This window comes from Barbus barbus (assembly GCF_936440315.1).
Source record: "Barbus barbus genome assembly, chromosome: 28".
NCBI classification, from domain to species: Eukaryota; Metazoa; Chordata; class Actinopteri; order Cypriniformes; family Cyprinidae; genus Barbus; species Barbus barbus.
Genome location: NC_136756.1, coordinates 3,660,810 through 3,683,003, shown reverse-complemented (window position 1 = coordinate 3,683,003; position 22,194 = coordinate 3,660,810).

The following is a 22,194-nucleotide window of genomic DNA, read 5'->3' as shown; positions in this document are numbered from 1 at the left end:
GATATTATTCTTTATTATCTGTGTCCTGTCCTGTTGCTGTCTCTCTGTTGCACTGTGGAGCTTATGTCACTACAACAAATTCCTCGTATGTGTAAACATACTTGGCCAATAAAGTTCATTCTGATTCTGATAATGCATTATTTTAGCCGGAAGCGACAGTTTGGCATTAAAAGTGTCTTAATGCTGGGTTTGTTACTTACAAACATGCAGCTTTTCACTTCACAAGACATTAATTGGCAAAAACAACTATTACCATTATGTACATTGCATCAGTTTAAAAGGGCCATGAAACATCAAACTACTTTTTCAGCAGAGGTGTTTGTGTTGCACATCATAGAAGACAAGGTTAGCAACCTTTTAATTTTAATTGTTGGAAAGATCCAGTTCATTTTAAGTTTTTTGGTGGTTTTTTTTGTTTTGTTTTTTTTATCTTCCGGGTTTGTGACGTGGCAAAGGACTATAGTACTTCGATGACGTGTCGGTGTTTCATAAGTATTCATGAGACTGCGTGTTCTTATCCTGTGAGAAGACGCTTCGCTTAATTATTCACAATATCATGTGTTGATTTCCTATGACAGATGCTTCAGACGGTGAGATTGTGTATATCAAGTGAGAGATACGTGTTCATGGATCGAAGGAGGGTGTCTGTTTTTGCTTTGTAAGAGTTCGGTACAAACACAATTCATTCACTTAGTGTGTTCAACTGGTTTTTCCAGCTGTATGATGCAAAATGTTAAAAGGCTTATATAAACGGCACAAAATTAGCCTTGAAATTTAAGAGGTGCGACAGCGCGTTGGTATATTTTCGATGCAGTGTGCAAATGCAAATGGCTGTGCATTTATTTGTCTTTTTAACAACTTTTTAACTGGTAGCAAAATGAAACTGTCTGAAACCGAAGCTGTGCGTGTTGGAGACATGCGTAATGGAGATAATGAAAATATCTGAAGACCGTTATGAAAATGAATGTTAAAAATATGACATGAAAACATGTCTTTGAAAACATAAACACATGATTAGAACAACTATTATGATGATTATGATGCAGCAAAGTAAAAGCAAAAAAAGAAGCATCTAAAAAGGAAAAGCTGCAGAGTAAAGCTGAAGTGACTTTATGCCAACAAACTGAAGCCTATTCTATGACACATCCTATGATATTAATCAGATAACTTAGACACATAACATAGACGTAACATTACAACTTGTATCTGCACAAAAGGATGCAAATGCCAGTGAAATTTAAGTTACGAGCTATAGCGAGAGAGAGAATTTGAATTTCAATCAAACATTTTTCACAATTTTATACTCTCAAAACAATTCTAATACAATTAAGACCAAAAAGCTTGACATTAAAATCAATCATTGTTTTTTCACAAGTTTATATAAAACAGAGCAAATTGCATCATTGTAACACCAGACTTGAAAATATTGTCTTTCATCATCTTATAAAATTTAAAATCAACCCACTCTTGCTTTTATCCAATTTTGTTTTAAATGGATGCAAATGCCACTGAACTTTAAGTTATTTGTTATAGCGTGAGCGAGAGAGCTCCCGCTGTGATGTGCATTCATAACAGCTTGCTGAAACATAGGCAAGGAAAGCAGACAGAATTTACTATAGATTTCACATTCTATAAAGTTCTCATTATAATGCTATGTGTATAGCAGATTTGTGCTATACTTTCATCTACATTATCAAGTGATTCCTGAAATCGCCTGCGCATTTTCAAAGACATACAATGTACAAAAACAATTGTAATTGAAGTATGCCTGCTGTTGAACAAATGACGAAAAAAAATCACTGCAGCATTATCATAGGATCAGTATTTTTAAAAAATAAGCATCTAAAGCAATATGACCGTCTTAAATAACTCAGTCAATATCGGGCATTGCATTTGAGCATGAAACTAAACTCTGGTAATATGCAGCACATTCAGCATGTAAATAAATGTTAATATCCCAATGCATCCTATATTAGATTAATCAGATATGTATGTAGCTATAACCAGAAATCACCATGAGACTTCGAAGCCATGCTTTGGACTGCATGCTGTGGCCAGCTAAACAAGCAGAGCTCAGGGTGCCGCCCAAAGTGCTGTATAACCAATCAGAAAAAAAAAATTCCACAATAATTGTTTTCATGATCGATCATCGCTGTCACGGCCGAGTACTCAATCGCTGTTGCACATCCCTAGACTCTTTAACTTCACACCTTCGATTACAGTTCCTGCAGTGACACGAAACATTGACTGACAGCAGCGGGTTTCACATCAGTTTTTGTTTTCTGTTTTCTGCCTGTTCCAGATTTCTGACTGTTTTAGTATGGTTTCTGTTTTGGTTTTCAAAACTAACGTGAGACCAGTGAGGTGCTAATTCGGCGAGAGAAGGGGTCATGACAATAACGGAGGAAGCAATTCTGCGAGTGATCAGTCTCTTTATTGAGTAAACAAGGAGTGATGGTAAACAAGCAGCAAGACGATGACAACGAGTGGTGCAGGGACCTCGACGAACTGGACAGAAGAATGGTGGTGAAGAGATAATCCGCTGGTGAGTAGTGATGTAATCCAGACACAGAACGAGGAACACAGCAACACCGAATGGAACTCCGACTCACGAACAAGACAGCAGCAATGATCAGGACCACCAACAGGAACATAGAACCAGAGACAGCACGCGAGGACATCAACAAACGATCTGACAAAGGAGGGAAGAAACTGGTGAGTATATATAGGTGTGTTGATGAGCTGCAGCTGGCGCTGCCAACGACACTCAGCTGAGACGCTGATCAGCGGTAATTGGCCCGGTCACGCCCACACGACCTACACACACACACACACCCACAACACATATCAACAATAACACGAGACGAGAAGGAAACAATGAATTAGTGAACCGTGACAGAAGGTGTCAATAAAAAGGTCCGTACACCATACTAATCAAGCAATTACAACTGTTTATTGTTGGTACACACAGCTGATATCATTAATAATGAACTGATCATAAGTAAATGCATAAAATGATGATAATCAAATCATAAACACATTCAAGAAAGATAATCATAAACCAGTACACAATACAAGAATGATCATGAGATGGATAAAAGATAATGATTATGAATGAATAATACACCCATTCGAGCAAACCCCAAGCAAAGTATTATAACCAATATACAACCTCAGAACTGTGCCATCATCTTCACTCTTCAGACGACTGAGGGAGCCCATTTCAGTCACAGTGGAAGACCAACACCTGTCCGAGAAATGCCAGGCGATGCGTGCTTATCCCACGGCTGAGCTTCCACTGTTTCTGAAAGAAACCCCATGTTTTATACTTCAAAATTAGGTGCAGGTTAAGAACAACCCTCCAAGTGAGAGAGAAAGCAAGTTGGCCAGACTCGCTCTTCCTCCTAATTGGGTGCACTCATTTTAGTTACCAAAAGATGAACCATTACTTAGCAACCTTATTGCTGAGGTTTTGCAATAAGTGTGTTGTGGCAGAATTCTGCAACTGGATGATCAAACGACAATAGTTTCCAACCTTATCTTGAAGGTCAATGTATCCTCTCTCTCGTGCTTACCCAGGAGATTGTGATGTTGTTTTGCACCAGTTGCAGCCTTGTCCCTAGCATTTCAGTCTCTAAATGTTCATCCGTTGAGCGTAACACAAAAAACAACCCCTCTCTTACACTGACGTACTGCCCTGCCAAAGCGGATCAGCGCTGACAAAGCACTTAAACACGAGTACTTCCGGGAGTCGCAGCTCCCCATCGAGCCCTCCATGTTCCCTACCTGGCCGGCCAAGAGCGAACAGCAGCGGGTGAGGAGAGGAACGAGCCCACGCCCGCCGGAGGGAGGACAGGACTTCAGCCAGCTGGTACAGACACTCTTTCAACGAGAAATCAATCATTCATGTCCCTGAATGATTCAACAGTTCATGTTGACCTGAAGCTTTCTTATAACTTTTAAATAAATCACAGTTCTGTCTCTGATGACCAAGAGGAGCAATTCAGCTCTGTCTTTTCATGTCGTCATCTTTAGTCCTATTCGGACGGGACTAGTTTTACAGGGGGTCATTAGAGAAATTTGTGTTTCACAGACCTACTTTTTAATCTATTTTAATCCCGTCCGAATCTGCCACATCTCACAATCTCTGTAATAACTCCAGAGCAAATTACCTACTGTTTTTCGGCAAACATCCTGCAAAGTTTTAAATCTGAAAGTGCACCGTGTATAAAGTTATTGTCTCTCAAAAGAAAGAGTGGACTCTGAATCATTGAAGCGAGTCATTTTTAAAATGAATCCCAAGCCGTTTCATGTTGACGTCAACATGAAACATTAGCATATTGCCCGCACACTTGTTGTGCACACAGACCAGGGGAAACTTAAGCACCCCATCCCCCCACCCCCCAAAACACTGGGATTACTGTGATAGAATCATAGAATCACTTACGTCTGTGTTCCCCTGTGTATTTGCTGACACAGGCAAAACATAGGTGGTTGCACGAAGCGTCGCACACTAGTCAATCTCAGACTACTGGAGGGGATGTAGATTCGTAAGAGTGAGTGGAAGTAGGTGGGTGCTGAGCCTGTGGCTGTTCTGTATGCAAGCATCAATGTCTTGAACTTGATGCGAGCCGCAACCGGGAGCCAGTGCGGGGAGATAAAGAGAGATTTAACGTGATCCCTTTTGGGGTCATTGAAAACTAGTCTAGAAATGAAAAGGGTCTAGATGAAAAGTTTTGTAGCATGCTCCGTTACGAAGGGCCTAATCTTCCTGATGTTGTACAATGAAAACCAGCATGATCGTGCCATCTTATCAATGTGGTCTTTGAATAGTCTCAGCCTAATACGTCACACCCACGGACCGTCGGCTGAACGTCTGATGCATATGGCACATTTTATTGGAAACATTTCAGGAGTTTCAAAGTCATCATTGGACTGATTGAATTATACAGGATTTCCAGGAGTTGTGTGTGTCGTGTTCTTTAACGTTCTGCCTGGAAACAAAAATGCCATGATGCCAAACCCCCTCATTAAAGAAGAAGAAAGCTGCCGTGTTTACAACTGTGACGATTAGCGCTTATCAGGATCAACTAAACGGTGGATTTTCAAAAGTATGTGAAATATTTAAAGTTCGCAGCAAAGAATCTTTAAAATATGTCCAAGAGATTTATTTTTACGAGTTTTAAGAGTCTGTTATTGTCGCCCCTAAACATGACGCGGCACAAAACAAAATGTGATTGGTTGCTTTACCTGTCAGTCAAATGGCCTCTGGCGGCCAAGGTTCCTTCTGCCGTCAGTCTGAAGTTCTGACTAAACGAGACTAGTCTTTGAAAGTCAGCTGGTCATCAAAGATTACACCAATAACTTGATAAGGGGGGAGTTGTTGATGAACCTAGCTGGATGGTGAAATCATGCTGTAGAGTTGGAGTAGCAGGGAAGACAAGGAGCTGTCTTTGCCAGGTTGAGCTGTAGGTGATGTTCTTTCATCCATGCCGAGATGTCCGCAGGCAGCCTGAGATTCATGCAGCTACCGTTGGGTCATATGGTTGAAATGAGAGACAGAGCTGTGTGTCATCAGCATAGCAATGTTAGGCCATGTGGGGTGATGGGTCCCAGTGATGTAGTGTATATGGAGAAGAGGAGGGGTCCAAGAACTGATCCCTGAGGAACCCCACGTGACGAGATGATATTCTTTGGATAACCCCCCCCACTCCAGGCCACCCTTAAAGACCTACCTGTGAGATAGGATTCAAACAAGGGACGTGGAGTCCCTTTGATTCCCAATGATAAAGGGTGGGCAGAAGGATCTGATGGTTAGTGTTGAAACCTGCTGACAGATCTTAGTAATGATTTGGAATCAGCTTTTGCAATCAGCAGGGCTTCAACGACTGACAGTAATGCAGTCTCAGTTGAGTGGCAACTTTTTTTTTAATTTTCACAGATTAATGTCCAGCTGGTCATTCTGAGAAAAGATAGATGATACATGGTTGAAAACAACTCACTCGAGGGTTTTTGCTATGAATGGGAAAAGAGACAAAGGTTTGTAACTTTCTACTTCCGAGGTATGTAGCATCTGCGTAAGCTCATTGATGGTTGATTACACTTGGTTTTAAGCAGGTCTCCCCATCAAACTTCAAACACATTCCGAAGAGGTGTGAATGACCCCCCGTGCCAGGCACCAGTGGCCTGACTAGACCAGTGGTCTCCACAATTTCAAATACACATCACACATCACACACACACACAAAGACATTTGCTTTATTTAGGCCATAATTAAGCAGTTATAAATTTATCTGGTATATGCATGTGTTGTATGTATATTCCCCTATTATATTAACCTAGTTACAACTCTTTACTTGTATTAGTTAGACTCTAAACGCCTGTATTCAAGTGTATGAGTGTATCTCTGCTTTAATATCTTCTATAGGTTACTTTCTTGGTATCAAAATGATCTTCTTTTTATTCCTCGAACAATGATGTGCACTATGTGATCGTGAAATGCATCATACAAATTTTACTATGCTTTGAAGTAAAACTGCACCAACTCTCCAGACTGGCAATAAAAATGCAAATGGAAAAAATGCCATAAACGGAGACAAAGAAAGTTTCTCCCGCTAAAAATACATGCCTCTGATTGGCCACTCCACCCAAAAAGTGGGTGCGGCTACAATTATGATTCTCTGATGATTCTCATTTGATTTGTAGTTAATTGATATATATATATATATATATATATATATATATGTTTTGCTTAGTTTAGTTTTATGTTAGCTATAGTTTCATTTATTAAATCCCTTATATTCACAATTGATTGTCTCTGTGTTCTGTCACTGAATGCTGCTCCTTTCTACATGCTACACTACTGCTAGCACTGTACAAGTAGGAAGGCTATTGTTCCTTGGCCAGGAAAATAATCTTTCCTAGAATTGATAAATAATTACATTGTCTGCTTGGTGGACGGACAGATCAAGTAATTGTAATATTGATTCTGCTACAGTTAATTCTAAAATCTAATCTAAATATTTATTATTAATTATAACCAGTTATAATTAATGATAAATATTCCCCTTTTAAGCTAATTTGCTACATAATTTATTGTGGAGGACCACGGGAATGTTTAAACGTTGTTTGTGAGCAAACTCAGTATCAATTTATTTGTTTTTGTATTATGCGCACTTAGAGTGAGACAAGTCGTAACATGAACTCACTCTTTTGATTGGATGGTTTAAAACCACCTCCAGTACTGTATTGTTTTTAACAGCCTCTATTTGTATAACATTTAGTCACAGTTAATTGTTAAAGTAAACTGCAGTTCATAATATTAAAATTGTTCTATAAAGACGAGGAAATCTCTTTACAGTACATATTTAATATTATCAAAATTGCCTATGGGAACGAAGAAAACTTCCTTCGCTGCGATAAAGATTGATTTGAGCGGTGCTCCTCTTATCATCTTTTAAAGGCCTTTTGTGATTGTATCGCTAGACTGAAGTTATTTGTGTTGCAAATTTCATTCAACTAGATGATTGTTACTCTCTTAGGTTAACAATTAGTGTACGAATGGGTGCCTAATTAAAATCTAATCGATATGTAAATGAGAGTCCTAAAAAAAAAAAAAAAAAAAACTTGATCGAGTGATAATTTGTGTAACAACAGCGAAGGAAACCTGTTGTTTATAATTGTTCTTGTGTAACAGGCAGGAACCCTGCCACACACCTTTGTGCAGTTAATTTGCACAAAAATCGTTTTGGATCAAATTGCATTGTACTTGTGATCGTTGCAGTAAATCGGCCGCTAGAGCAAGCACAGATTTAATCACAGTACCTTTGATTAACACTAGAGGGCAGGGAAGTTGAGTGTCTAGCACTTCTCAAATTTCACCTCTACCCTCCTCTCTTCTGACCCTTGGGTGGCTCACTCACGCCACCTTGTGGCCATTCTCAGTAGGTTGGTTTTCCTTGGTTAACCTGTCATTTTATTTGAAAAACTTATGCCAATTCTCCCTTGGTTTGTTTTATTTGGTTTATTATCATAACTGTGATTCTTCTCCTTTTTTTTAATAACAACTCACTTGTTTAAATTTAGTTCAAACTCTCACGCTCAAGATGGCGCCGCTTTGTTCGGACGCCGTCCAGGTCGCTCCGCTAAGATTGTGTTTTTATTTACTTTTTTACTTAGTTTTACTTTCTCTTTTTACACATCTCACGTCGGCACTGATCACCTATAACAAAGAAACACTTTTGGACATTGGAAACCGCTACACCAACCTGTTGGACACTTTATCCAGGAATCCAGCATGGCCTCTGGAGATTCTTCAGAACGCAGAGATAAACCCCCCCGAGGAAAAGGATCAAGAAACACCGCGGGAAACGCGCTGGGATTCGAGATAGACTCAGGAAAAGGGCTCACAGTCCTCCTCTTCCAAGCATTCTGCTTGCAAATGTCCAATCCTTGGAGAATAAGATGGACGATCTTAGAGCCAGAATTAGTTTCCAACGGGATATTAGGGACTGTAACATCCTTTGTTTGTCCGAAACGTGGCTTTAGACCTTGGTCCCGGACACTGCTGTAATGCCAAGTGATCACTTCTCTGTTTTTCGGACAGACAGAACAGCAGAGGCCGGTAAATCCAGGGGTGGAGGAGTGTGTTTCATGATTAACAAGAAATGGTGTGATCCCAGGAATATCTCCATTCTGTCGCGTTCCTGCTCGCCTCATCTGGAACATCTTTCCATTATTTGCCGCCCATTTTATCTGCCCCGGGAGTTTTCATCGATCATAGTTACTGCTGTGTACATTCCACCACAGGCGGACACCGACTTGGCTTTGTCTAAGCTGCACGATGTGCTCAGCGGCTACATTAACAAACATCCTGACGCTGCCTTTATCATCGCGGGAGACTTTAATAAAGCCAACCTCAGGCAGGTCATGCCAAACTTTCACCAACATGTATCCTGTCCAACTAGAGGACTGAATACACTGGATCATTGCTACACTCAGTTCAAGAATGCCTACAAAGCCCGCTCACTACCGGCTTTTGGCAAATCGGACCAAGCCGCCTTTTTCCTCACACCAGAATATAAACAAAAGCTCGTTCAGGATCCTCCGGTGCAGAGAGTAGTGGTTTTCACGCGCTGGTCCTCCCACTCAGAAGCTATGCTACAGGCGGCTCTTGATGACGTCGACTGCTTAGTTGGTGAAGTGATGGTTGCTTCCATGGTGGATCACCATGAGCTGCCACAGGATCCTGACTGGATCACCTCGATCCATCACTAAGTCTAGCCCATAGAATACGGACCCATCCAGCTATCGAAACCCCAAAATCAGGTTTATCCTCAACCTTTAAGGTAATTAGCCTGCTCCTGCTATCCCAGCAAGGCCAACACACTAGATGTTACGACCCAGCAGCGCTCTCTACTCTGTAGACCCTGTCATAACCTCTAACAGCAGTGAAATGCTTAAACATATTCTCTACCCTATCTCTCTCTGTGTTTTTATTTAGTTGTTTGCTTGTTTTTCATTTTGTTCTGTTTTGCTTGCCTAGAGACCAAACCTTTGAGAATCATCAGGGAAGGCTGAGTAAGAGATTGACGACCCAAGCTGTCAAAGGCTTTAGATGATCACACTGTCAACAATCTTTTGTTAGATCCTTTCCGGTGCCCCCGCAACAATTAGAAACACCTTGCCATTCACAGCTGAGATAACAGGTGCGGGGTCTACCCTCCATTAACTGTTTGTATCCACCAAACAGATCGTGCATAGAGCATAAAATTACTATAATTGCAGTCTGCTAACGCTATAAGGACTTGCATTGTCCTTTTGTGCTGTCCCTCCCTCTCTCTCTCCCTCTCTCTCTTACCAGTGAGCCAACATGTCTCGATCATCCAGCCCTGATGCCCACTGGGATCGACTGGAGACCTGGCTGAGTGCCCTGACTAGTACCCTTCTTCCTGGAGCTGCTGGGGACCTGCAGAACCTGAGCTGGGAACAGCTCGACGACAACCTGAGCACTTTGATGGCCCATGATCCGACACAGGACTACAGCCACAAAGAGCTGGCCAAGATCGTCGGGTCACTGGCCCATAACCTCCTCGGCCAGGCAAAGCTGAGTGAAGCAAGCATCTCCCACCAGGAACAGGAAGCAACAGCGCTGAAGCTCCAGGCTGAGGAAGCTCAGAGAAACTGAGTGCTCGCTCAAAGTCAACTGGACCAGCTAGCGTCTTAGACTCAGCACCAGCACAGGACGGCGGATGTCAAGGACCCAGAGCAGCAGGAGGAAGTAGATAGACTCCAGAAAGCCTTGACTGATCTCCGTGTAGATCCAGCATGCCGAGAGCTGCAGGAAAAGGATGCCAGAGAGGAGCTGAGTGAAAAACTCCAGCAAGCTGAGGATCTCCTGATGAGAGCAGAGACTGAACTTAAAGAAAGAGAAGCCAGGGCCAAGGCCTGTGAAGGCCATATGCAAAGTGCCCAGGCTGAAGTCAGAGCACTTGCTCAACAAAGAGACTATTTAACCTGTTAACCTTCACCCCCATTTGTGGCCTCACAGGTGAAAATAACCTACCTAAATTAAAATGGTAACAGTTTGTGACAAAGTGTGCTTACACAAACAAATTAGGTATCTTTGGAAAGAAGAGACTCTGGGCTTTACTATCTATCATCCAGAGTTGATAATGCTCAAAAAGATAAAAAGTTATAGGCACTGACGTGCCTTGAAAAATATTTTTCCACACTGAATGTTTTTTTATTTCATATACAAATACATGAAATAAGTCCTGGAGCAATCCAGAAAAGTAATGGATCGAAGCCATGTGTCTCATGAGTTCATATTTCAAATTTGAAGAAGATACCATGAAAAATGAGATTCCTGCAATATTTTTTCTGAAACTATTTATAGTCCCCCCACCCCCCTGTTTGAGGAAAAATAACCACCAAATGGATTGCAGAATTATACAAACTATTTTAGTCATTATACATGTTCCTGCATAGTTTTTCAATTATAAAATAATAGACAGATTTATTTGAGCACTAAAAAATACAAAAATAATTATTTGAGTAATAAAAAAGGAAAAAAAAATAGAAAAAAAAAATGCTTTGTATATAGTATGTATACTGAAGTATTCTTCGTTATTCGTTATTACAATGATAAATATCACTGCCAGACGTGAAGTGATATTGCCAGACATGGTCATAGAGTCAGTAAACACACGCTGATGTACTTCCATTCAGATGATAATCATACAGATGGGCCATATAATCAATAATAGCTGATCAATGAATCACAATGATAGCCGTCATAGAGTCGGTAATAAACACGCTGATGTCCGTCCATACATATTATAATCATGCAGACACGGCCACATTCCCCACACAATACACACACACACATATAAAAAATGTAGAAGAAAAAAAAAAAAACATTTTATGGATAAAGCAGATCGCTAAGTTACGCCCTGCTCAGATGACAGCGTGCGTGTCACAGCGTGCGTCATGGCTGACTGGAGGGAGCGCCAAATTCAAATAATCTATATTCCGCTTTTCTGAGACTTTTTTTTCCGTGGACGATCTCATTATGTTTGTAAAACCGTATGCTGCAACACAGTGTTGTTTTTTTACCACCAAGACGCTGTTTTTGAGCATAATTTATTCCATAACGGACGCGAACAATAACTCTCTGAAGAAATGAAACGTAAACAAAGGAATATTCATCCTTATTACAACGTTATTGTTTCGCTGGACTAAAAGTGCTCGCTGGGATGTTGTACTGTGGACCCTTACCTCTCTAACTAAACTGGGATTTCAGCAGTGGACGCGTTTGTGGCTCGTTATTACAATGATAAAGGTACGTACTGCTTTTTTACTCTGCGTGTTTGGATGTGTACTGCTTACACAAATGTAGCAAATTTGTGCCACTCATTCCTTATAAGCTTTCCATCGAAAAACAGCGATCTGTCGTCGATGCTTGAGGCTTAGACCCTCAGAATGATATTTAGTTTGTCAAGATTAACTTTGTCCCGTTTCATTTATTCTATTAGAAAACAATGACACATGCAAACAAAGAGCGTTCAGTGCGAGGTCGCTCTGGTGAACGTTAACAGGTTAAAAGAAGAACTTGACACAATTCACCGAGAGCTTAAACATGCATATAGAATGCAAAGTGACTCTGAAAGGGAAATGCACAGCACAGAATTTCCCCTAACCAGTTGACTGATATCTCCTAATCAAGAATTCCCAGTTCGAAAGGGGGATGAGAGCCCACTACTCAAGACTTCACCTGCCAGCATCCCAGAACCCCCAGCAGCAGCAAGGTGGTGGGAGCCTTTCCAAAGGCTGTCTTCCAGTCACGGTGTGTCACCTAACGAATTGGATAAGCTGGCAAGAAACATCCCCACTTTCACTCCAGATCCTGCAGGAGGCCACGATGCATACTTCGGACCATGGAAGGAGCCAGGAATGGAAGAAAAATTCAACTTCAAAACACCCAACAGTGAGTCACCACTTGGGCGTTCTGGCTTGCCCACGGTCTATGTCCACCCAACAGCTGCGAGACTTAGCCCATAAGGCCTATGCCAAACAAAGAACTGCTTCTGAAAAGATGGTAAAAAACCCACAATCTATCCTGTCACTAATCAGAGTTCAGAACTTACTCTAGAGGGTGCCGAGCAAAGCCACAGTGACAACCCTGTCTACAAAATGTCCAGATCCTTTCCAGCCAGCAGATGGCAGCGTGGCCATGGTGGTGCCCGTCCAAAGCACCAGACTGGGCACCCCGAGAGATCCTGGGACAGGTCACAACCACCACTCAACCGAAAGGGTGAAGCCACATGGGAAGCAAAGAGACGCCCCACTCATCGACACAAGCATCAATCTCGGACTGCCAGCGGCAGAGCCCCTCTCGACATGCCCTGGACAAGCCCAAATATAAACTATCATCAGAACCGAACCAGGAGGCTGCATCTGAGTCAGCAGAGATCATGGGACTTTTAAAGGAACTCCTCCAGAAAAAGCACTACAAGGGAGACAAAAAGGATGAGTCAGATCAGTTATGACTAAGCATGAGTTCTGACCCCAACGCCCACTCAGAGTCCTCTCAAAATGAACCTCCCAACCAGATCACTGCTAATCTATTGTCAACCACAGAACCAGATATCCCATCACCAAGTGACGACATAACGCAACCATCTCAGCTGACTGTTGAACCACCAGAGCCAGCCAACATCCAGCACCACACCTCCAGCAAGGACCCCAAATTACCCGAAAGCACTGTTTTGGTGGTCTGCCTCCCTGACTAGCCACACGAAACCAGCTCTGACTGCTTGCCAGTCACCACACAAGCCCTAGTGCCAAGACTCCTGGGGAACCTGATCGAAAGGGGGGTGGCCAAAAAACTAGACTTGGCCATCACATTGGAAAATGAGGTGAGACTGGAAGCCCCCAGGCACACTGGAGCTGACCTCACTCTAATGTCAAGCCAACTTTTTGACAGACTTCAGATTGAAGCCAATAGACAGAATCGAACTCTTAAATATCAGAGATGTGTGCTGAATGTGCACACATCTCTGTCAAAATGAGGTCCAACTTGAACAGGTAGCTCCAATTCACTTGACCATCGGCCCTATGAGCTTAGTGCATCCTGTGTACATTTCTCCATTGGACACATACCCTCTCCTTATTGGCAAAGACCTGTTAGACCGCTTTGAACCCCTGTTAGACTTTAAACAGCTGAAAAATTGGGCTCAAGTGCGAGAACCTCTGCCTCCCCAGTCTCCAAGTTCACCCCCGACAGACTGCCAGGTCACAGGAAATCTCGCCGCCTGCCGCGAGAATGTCGCGACCCAAGAGCAAGGTTCAAGGTCACTGCTCTGTGCTTTCCAGCTAGCCAAAGACTCAAGTCATGGGGGGCTTACAGCTGAATGATGTCACAACAACAGACCCCATACTAGCACTGTGGGCAGACAATTCAGCCATCAGCCTCTTACTGTTCAATGCACTCAAACAGCAAACAACGGACATTCCTTTTGCTAACAAGCGCACACGATTCCCTTTGAATTCCTGCCCGTCATCATTGGTGACTGCCGAGGGCATCTGTGCCCTGAACTTGAAGTGGAATGACAGATGCTTAACCCATTACTTCCTGGTCCTTCCAGACCTACCGCATGATGTTTACATCGGAGCAGACATTTTGATTCGTCTCAGGGCTCATGTGGACATGATCAATGAAGTGATATGGGCTCCAATGACCTCACAGTCCCCCACTGTTCCTGTCAACCTTGAGAACCTCCTGTCAGGCCAAACAATCCCTGAGGCCTGCACGCTTATCAGCGAACAAGAGACTGTAGTACCAGCCTACACCAAAGGGGTTGCTGTTCGCCTCAACCTGCTATGCGGTCAAACCTTCAGCCACACATTGGGCTTCTTCCAGCCTTCACCCAAGTGTGGGGAACGCTTGATGTGGCCTCAGGATTTTGGACTATTCCAGTGCATCCAGATGACCAACACAAGCTGGCATTCACCTTCTGCAATCGACAGTACACCTTCACGAGGTGCTCATTCGTAGGGGTGGGACAATAAATGATTTATCGCGATATTTCCGGCCGCAAGATGTTATCGATGCTCTGGCACCAAGTATTGATATTTTTTTTAAACATACGAAAGATCTAAATTCATACCTACACTGTGGCTGTTTACCATTTTGGTTTACCGGAGCGGCAGTGCCTCCAGAGTTCTTGTGGTGGCGCTTCCCAGATTGCGCGGATGGTCAGATTAACGGGAAATGTAATTCACAGCAAAGAAGAAATACGAGCGGAATGGCAAGTTTAAATCTCTGCTCTTCCTATCACCAGATGAGATGCATGAGACATTTATCAAAGTGGTGTCAAAGGCAGCTGCTCTTAAGGTAAATTCATTTATTAATCAGAGAAGGTCCTCTAAATTTTCAGTTCAAATTTTATACTTTAAAACCATTAAATTACTGCTAAAATAAAAATATACATGTATTTTATCTACTAAATATTTTTAGTAAAATTTATAAGCTATTATTATTTTAAAAACAATGCTCAGCTGTCAAATAAAATGATACAGTTTTAAATTTAAACTGTATCATTTTATTTGACAGCTGAGCATTGTTTTTAAAATAATAATGCAACAGGTCAACAGGTGTCCAACTGTTTTCTTCCAGGAGGCTGCAGACTTAACGGACAACAGATTTCAGAGCACTCCTCCTTCTGACCAGGAAGGAAGAACCACTGTACACAGCCCAAAGAGAAGGAATTCTGCGCTTGCTGATCTCCTTGGACAGATGTTCAACAGCAGTAGTACCAGAACATCCACATCTTCACCTGCCTCCATAGCAGGAGAAGAGATGAAACGATACCAAGATGATCCAGCTTTACCACTCACAGATGATCCATTAGAATGGTGGAAATCCCAGGCACATGGGTACCCTCTCCTGTCCAAGCTGGCATAAAGGTATTTGTGTGTCCCAGGGACTAGTGTATCAGCAGAACGAATGTTCTCAACTGCTGGGGAAATCATCAGTGCTCAGAGGAGTCTACTCACCTCTGAGCATGTTGATCAGTTGCTGTTCTTGAAGAAAAACATGCATATCTGATTCTCACCTTAATCTACTGTAATATGTGCCTTAAGGTTTCAGAAGTTGATTTACAAATAAGTTTACTTTACAGTTTACAGAAAACTCTTGTTAGAAATGTGACCATATTTTGTAATACAAGGTTTTATACCAGGCATTTTTCTTTTACCATCACATTTTTGTTTTGTAAAATTCATGCATTTCACTTATTTTCCACAGTAGATTGCTAGTTTGAGGAGTTTTTGTTAAATGTAATTTGAACAAACTGTTCTCTATCAAATAAGCACTTTTCAAGGATATGGCTGTTTGACAGCTGTGTATGCACACTACTACATTGTTGCTGTTCTAAATAAAATAGATGTACTGTTAATAAATGAAACAATTAGTTTTTGCTGCATTTTTTTTTCTTCGTTTACAGATATCGTGATATATTGTGGATAATTTTCTTGCAATATATTGTCTGTCACAGAATTGCTGGTGTTGTGATATATCGTTATCATGGGCAAAATATCGTGACAGTATTGTATCGTGAGCTAACCTGTGATTCCCACCCCTACCCATTCGGCTATGCCAACTCTCCCGCCGAATTTAACATCTTCCTCAACAAAGCATGCCCAGATGCTAGAGTAAGAGGGAATTTAATCTACGTTGATGATGTTCTCATGAAAAGCATGACGGTGGCTGATCACCTGAAAGAAATTGACCATGTTCTGCACCAACTGACTGCCGCCGGCGCCAAGATTTCCCTCCACAAAGGACAATGGTGCAAAAGCAAGGTCAACTACGTGGGCCTGCTCATCGGACCATGGGGTATTGAGCCCCAAACCAGCCACATCCATGCCATTCAGAACATCAAGTCACCCACCTGTGTCTCAGAACTCCAAAGTTTTCTAGGTGTGTGCAACTATTCATGGCAGTTCATTGAAAGCTATTCGGACATTGCACGCCCTCACACTGCCCTTCTGAAAAAGGACTGCCCCTTCATCTGGACAGACAATCAGCAAAATGCCATGAATGAGCTGAAACGACATCTGTGCATTGCTCCAAGTCTGGCGTACCCGGATCCACAGAAGGAGTTCTACTTGGACGCTGTATTCTCCAGCCACTGCCTCAGCGCTGGTCTATACCAACGGCATGACCAGGACAAAAGGGTTGTTGCATATGCCAGCAAGACTCTTCTTCCCCCAGAGTGCAAATGCTCAGACTGTGAAAAAACCCTGCTCTGTACTGTATGGGCCATTCAAAGATTCTCCAACTACATCGGAGCACAGAAAGTGATCATCGAGACCTGTCACCAGCCTGTCACATTTCTAAACAGCCAGCGCATCCACGACGGTGTGGTCACAAATGCACGCATAGCCACATGGCTAATGGCCCTCCAAGGGCGCAACGTGGAAGCACGATATGCTCAAAATCACAAGTCGGCGCTGGGTAACGGCCTGGCAGCCTGCCAAAACTGCTCTGACGACACACCGACTGAGAGTGTAGAAGCAGAAAGGCCCCAACTATTGCCACCAACCTGCCACAGGTATTTTGACGAGAATGTCTGCCAAGGAATGCCCACAGCCTACGTCGATAGATGTTCCTACAACAATGAGGGCATTCTAAATGCAGGTGTAGGTATTCTTTGGCTAAATGATAATCCATGCCCACCACAACACTTCAAACTGGGCCCACAATCATCACAATGCCGAGATAGCAGCTATTCTCATAACCTTGCAAATAGCATCATCCCATAACATCAGAGAACTGCTAATCTGCACAGACTCCAACTATGCCAGACTTGGCTTCACATGCCATCTTCCAGGCTGGAAGCAAAATGGTTTCAAGACAGCAAACCACAAACCAGTTAAACACCAACACCTGTTCCAGGCATGCAACGTCATCACAAGTGAACATGATATGATTGTCTACTGTAAGAAAGTGAAAGAACACTCGAAGCAACCTGGTCCAGACAAGGACCTCAATGACCAAACGGATGCCCTAGCCAAAGCAGGTGCACTACACGGCGAGTTATGGTCTCCACCAACCCAACCCGCCCACCCTTAATGTGGCAGCCATAACCCGCAGCAAACATACTCAACCCACCACAATGCCCACCTCACAGCCGCTTACGCTGGCTCCTCAAATCTCCACTAATGACATTGCTGACATGCAAGCCTCTGACTCCTCCATACAGACTATTCTTCACCACCTCTCTGACCCCTCCAACCACGCTATCACACCTGATCAGCTTGCTGATGCTCCGACCCTCAAAGGACTACTCAACGTGAAACCCATGCTGCGTGTGATAGACAACATTCTATGGTATGTCCCTGATCTGCACCAAGGCTTGTGGTGCCACAGTGCCAAAGGGGGGTGTTGTTGATGTATGCCCACGACGCACCATGTGCGGGACACCACGGCACAAGAGCCACTTATGAGACACTAAAACAAGTGGTATACTGGCCCGGCATGCAGCAAGATATGGCAGAGTATGTGAAAGGATGCCTTGTTTGCTGCCAATTCCAACCAGCAAACCCAAACCACAGAGCCCCACTGCAGTGCAGAGGAGTCACATTTCCTTGGTCAGACCTCCAAATTGACTGGGTCAGACCCCTGCCCAGGTCAACAAGAGGCAACAAGTATTTCTTCACAGTCATATGCCAGTTCACAAAGTGGGTAGAATGCCTCCCAGCACCCAATCACACTGCACAAACTACAGCATACCTCCTGATGAATCACATATTCTCCAGGTTCAGGCTGCTGCTGAGAGTCAACTCAGACAGGGGCACCCACTTCACAGCTGAGATCATGCAGCAGATTTGGAAACTTCTGGCAATACAAGCACAACTGCACATAAGTCACCATCCTATCTCTTCGGATCAAGTGGAACGAACGAATCAGACTGTGGTCAGCATGCTAAGAAAATATGTGTCTGCTAACCAGAAGGACTGGGATGTGAAACTTCCCCTGGTGCTTATGGCCATCAGAGCAACTCCACATGAGTCAACAGGTGTGCCTCCCTTCGAATTACTGACAGGCCGTCAAATGACATTGCCCTTGCACCTGCTGTACCAGCCAGGAGACTCCAACCTTGTCACTGCCTACACCACTCACCAATACCTTGAGGAACTACATCGGCATTTGAGAACCACATTTGCTTTTGCCCAACAACGACTCCAAAAGAGTGCAGAAGGCCAGAAGGCATACTACGACCGGAAGGCGTCACACAAAGAACTGGATGTGGGTGACAGGGTCTGGTACTACCACTACACACAGCCACCTCAGACAACCTCTCATCGACTATCAAAGAAGTTTCTGCCACACTGGACGGGACCGCATGAAATTGTGGACAAACTCTCTCCTGTGGCATACCGGATCAAGCTGAGCTGGGGACAGAAAGAACCAGTTTTCAAATGGGTCCATCGTAACCAGATCAAGAGACACGTGGCTGTTAGCAGGGAAAGACAGGGGGGGCTAGTGCTAACTAGGCCTTGCAATAGTTCTCAAACAAAGGCTATCCTGAACAGACAAGAACTTCCCTCACTGATCCACTGCCTTTCTCCTCCTCCACAGAACCAGGATGCTGCTGTGGTTCTCCATCCTATGCCTCCAGCTAACCAGAGGACAGCCGCAACATGACATCACATCGCCAGGTCCAGCATCAGGCATTGTACTGAGGGACAAACCTGGACTTCTCATCACCCACTGCAGGACTCACACCCAAAAGGTGTATGTCCGACATACAAAGGTGTATGTCCCCCGAAACGTCTACAGGACACATCATCCCCAGGCAGCACACTACAGTTGGGCAGGTGCCAGATGGGGTGAAAATACCCTCGCTCACACAGAAACTGATATCAAACACATGCTCACCTAGTTGCAGAAGATGACTATCACGCAAGCAGAGCTAACCGGACATCACAGGCGCAACAAACGATTCCTGGGGGCCTTGCTCGGAGCTGCTGCTGCTGTTGGATCCCTGTTCAACCTGGGAGTAACCAGCATCAACTCCGTGAGCCTATCTACCCTGAAGCAACATATAAGGGAGATCCAGACTGAAATTCCCCAGCTGAGAGGACAACTCACACTACAGGGCCAAACCCTGCAGAATATAGGCAAATCATTAAAGGGCACCTTGGTGGTTCTGAACACTCACAGTGTCCTGCTGAACCAAACTGTAAACTCTGTTATTTTCTGTTATACAGAATGATGTTGCCCAAACCCAGCTGGTCACCACACTAATGTCTAACCTGCTCTGTGAGGTGAGCTCCTCCATTGACAGTTTAGCTATAGGTAGAATTCCCCAATATCTGGTGCCCCTGAGCCTAATACAAACGGTGTTATCCTCTGCTACTGCTCATCCACCTGACTCTCTCCAAGCCCACCTCGCCTACTCCCTGGGGGGCACCATCCTGCTACATGTCGACCCCGAGCAGAGGGAGATGGCATTTCTTTTGAATCTACCTATCGTTGAATCCGACAATATTTACAGACTCAAAGACATTGTTAATGTTGGATTTTGGCAAGGGAACACTCGTATCAAGATACACACACCAGATGTGGTGGCCTACCATGACAGTAACCCACAGTTGTGCCTAGCCCTGAACCTGCGCATGTGTACCCTGACCAAAGACATTCACTATCTCTGCCCCAATAAGCCCTTCCTCTGAGACAACATTGAAGGAATCTGCGGGTTACAACCCATGCAAAGAGAGACACTCTGCCCTGCTGAGGCCAAGCCTCATGCACAAGTCACAGAAACGCAAGCAGAAATTGTGGGAAATCAGTGGCTCGTAAACACACCTATCCCTGCTGCCACACTGACCTATGGCCAGCATGATACCGCCACCCATGTCAGCCTGCCCAACCAGAGTATGTGGATTCAAGTGCCCAAAGTTGCCATCCTCCACCTCGGGGACCTGGCGCTGTACCACCTTCCAAGTGAGGAGTACCAATCCGAGGTTGAAATTCCAGAATTCTTCAAGGATCACAGTCTCACGCTGGAACCTGAATTGGAACTGAGCATTGAGAAAGGGGGGTCGCAGATGATTGACATCACCCCAATCGACACAGCCCTCCAAGCACTCTCTCGGCTGCCTGTACAGGCTAACTTTTCCGTTGCCCGATCCTGGACCACCGCTGACACGGCACTTTGCTTTGCCACAGCAATTGGTTACACCCTGACCCTCAGCCTTGCCTTTGTCCTGTTTAACAGAGTCAACGGGGGGCAAAGGTCCATGAACAGGTGCACAGCTGCCCTTCCTCGAACCTTCAAACGGAACCATCGGAAAAGAGGGACCCAGACAGAGACAATGCTGAACCTGACCAAACTTAACACCAAAGCTGAGGATCTCAAGGCTGAGGAAAATTAGAAACCACCTGCCACCGGCCTTCCTGTTCCACCTGCCATTTAACCATCAGGATCCACTTGCCATCTAACCTTCATGATTCACCTGCCATCTAACCATAATGATCCATTGTTGTCTGATGATGTCTCCATTCAGAACATCTTCAGCCAAAAAGGGGGATTTTGTAGCATCTGCGTAAGCTCATTGATGGTTGATTACACTTGATTTTAAGAGACCCTTTTAGCCTTTTGACATCTGCATATAAATTACTGACCTGGCCTCACCAGTTATAATTAATTATAAATATTCCCCTTTTAAGCTAATTTGCTACAGGTATATAGTGTGGGGTTACCTGAGGTTGCTTGAAAGCGCGGGGGTGTTGATGGTGTGTGAGTGCAGGTAAAAGTGTAGGAGAGATTGCTTGCAGAAGGTGTGGTCTAGAGGTAGGATGGGTTGAAATGAAAGATGGTGGTAGGCAGGGGCGATTGTAGGATTTTTTTAATGGGATGGCACAGGGGGGACCAAGAACCAGTCAGGGGGGCCCCTGGGAAAAATCATGTGCCCCAACACAAGTGGGATGACAAAAATGGCACTGCACAAGTGCCTGGACAACTCATCTCTCTTCAAAGAGAGAGAGTCAAGTAATGGTTTTTATAAATAAAAATGATTGAACAGACAATAATAGTTCTCAACTTCTTTTATTGTCCAAACAGACTCTGTGCGTGTGTGTGTGTGTGTGTGTGTGTGTATGTGTGTCTTGTGAACTTTTTTGTAAAAACTGCTCATGTTCTGACCTTCACCTGATGCTGCAGATAGAGGGCTGCTGGTCTAGTCTTCACTGGCCCTCTCTGACTGGTTCTGACCAGTGCTACCAGGTTCAGGGCTGATAATTTGCTGGCCAACTTGCCTGGTGAATTGGCTCTGACCTGCACTGCACTGTACTGCATCTACCTGTCTTTGACATGGTTTCTTCTTAGAGAAATGTTGAATGAATTGCTGCTGTGCCTAACTTTGTCCCTCTAACCTAATCATATTACGCAAATAATTGGCAGTGAACCAGACAATGAGTAGGTGTGTTTTACTTCCGATTAGCGTATGACATCAGTGGCAGCGTGTGAGATTTTAAATGCACCCAAATTGCTTTTGCACTGCAGATGTGATCAGTCTGCGCTGTTGGGGTGGCACAAGGGGGGGCCAAGGATATTTTGTGGGGGCCCGGTGCCATCCCTCTAGACACGCCCCTGGTTCCAGGATGAAGTTTGGGCACAGAGG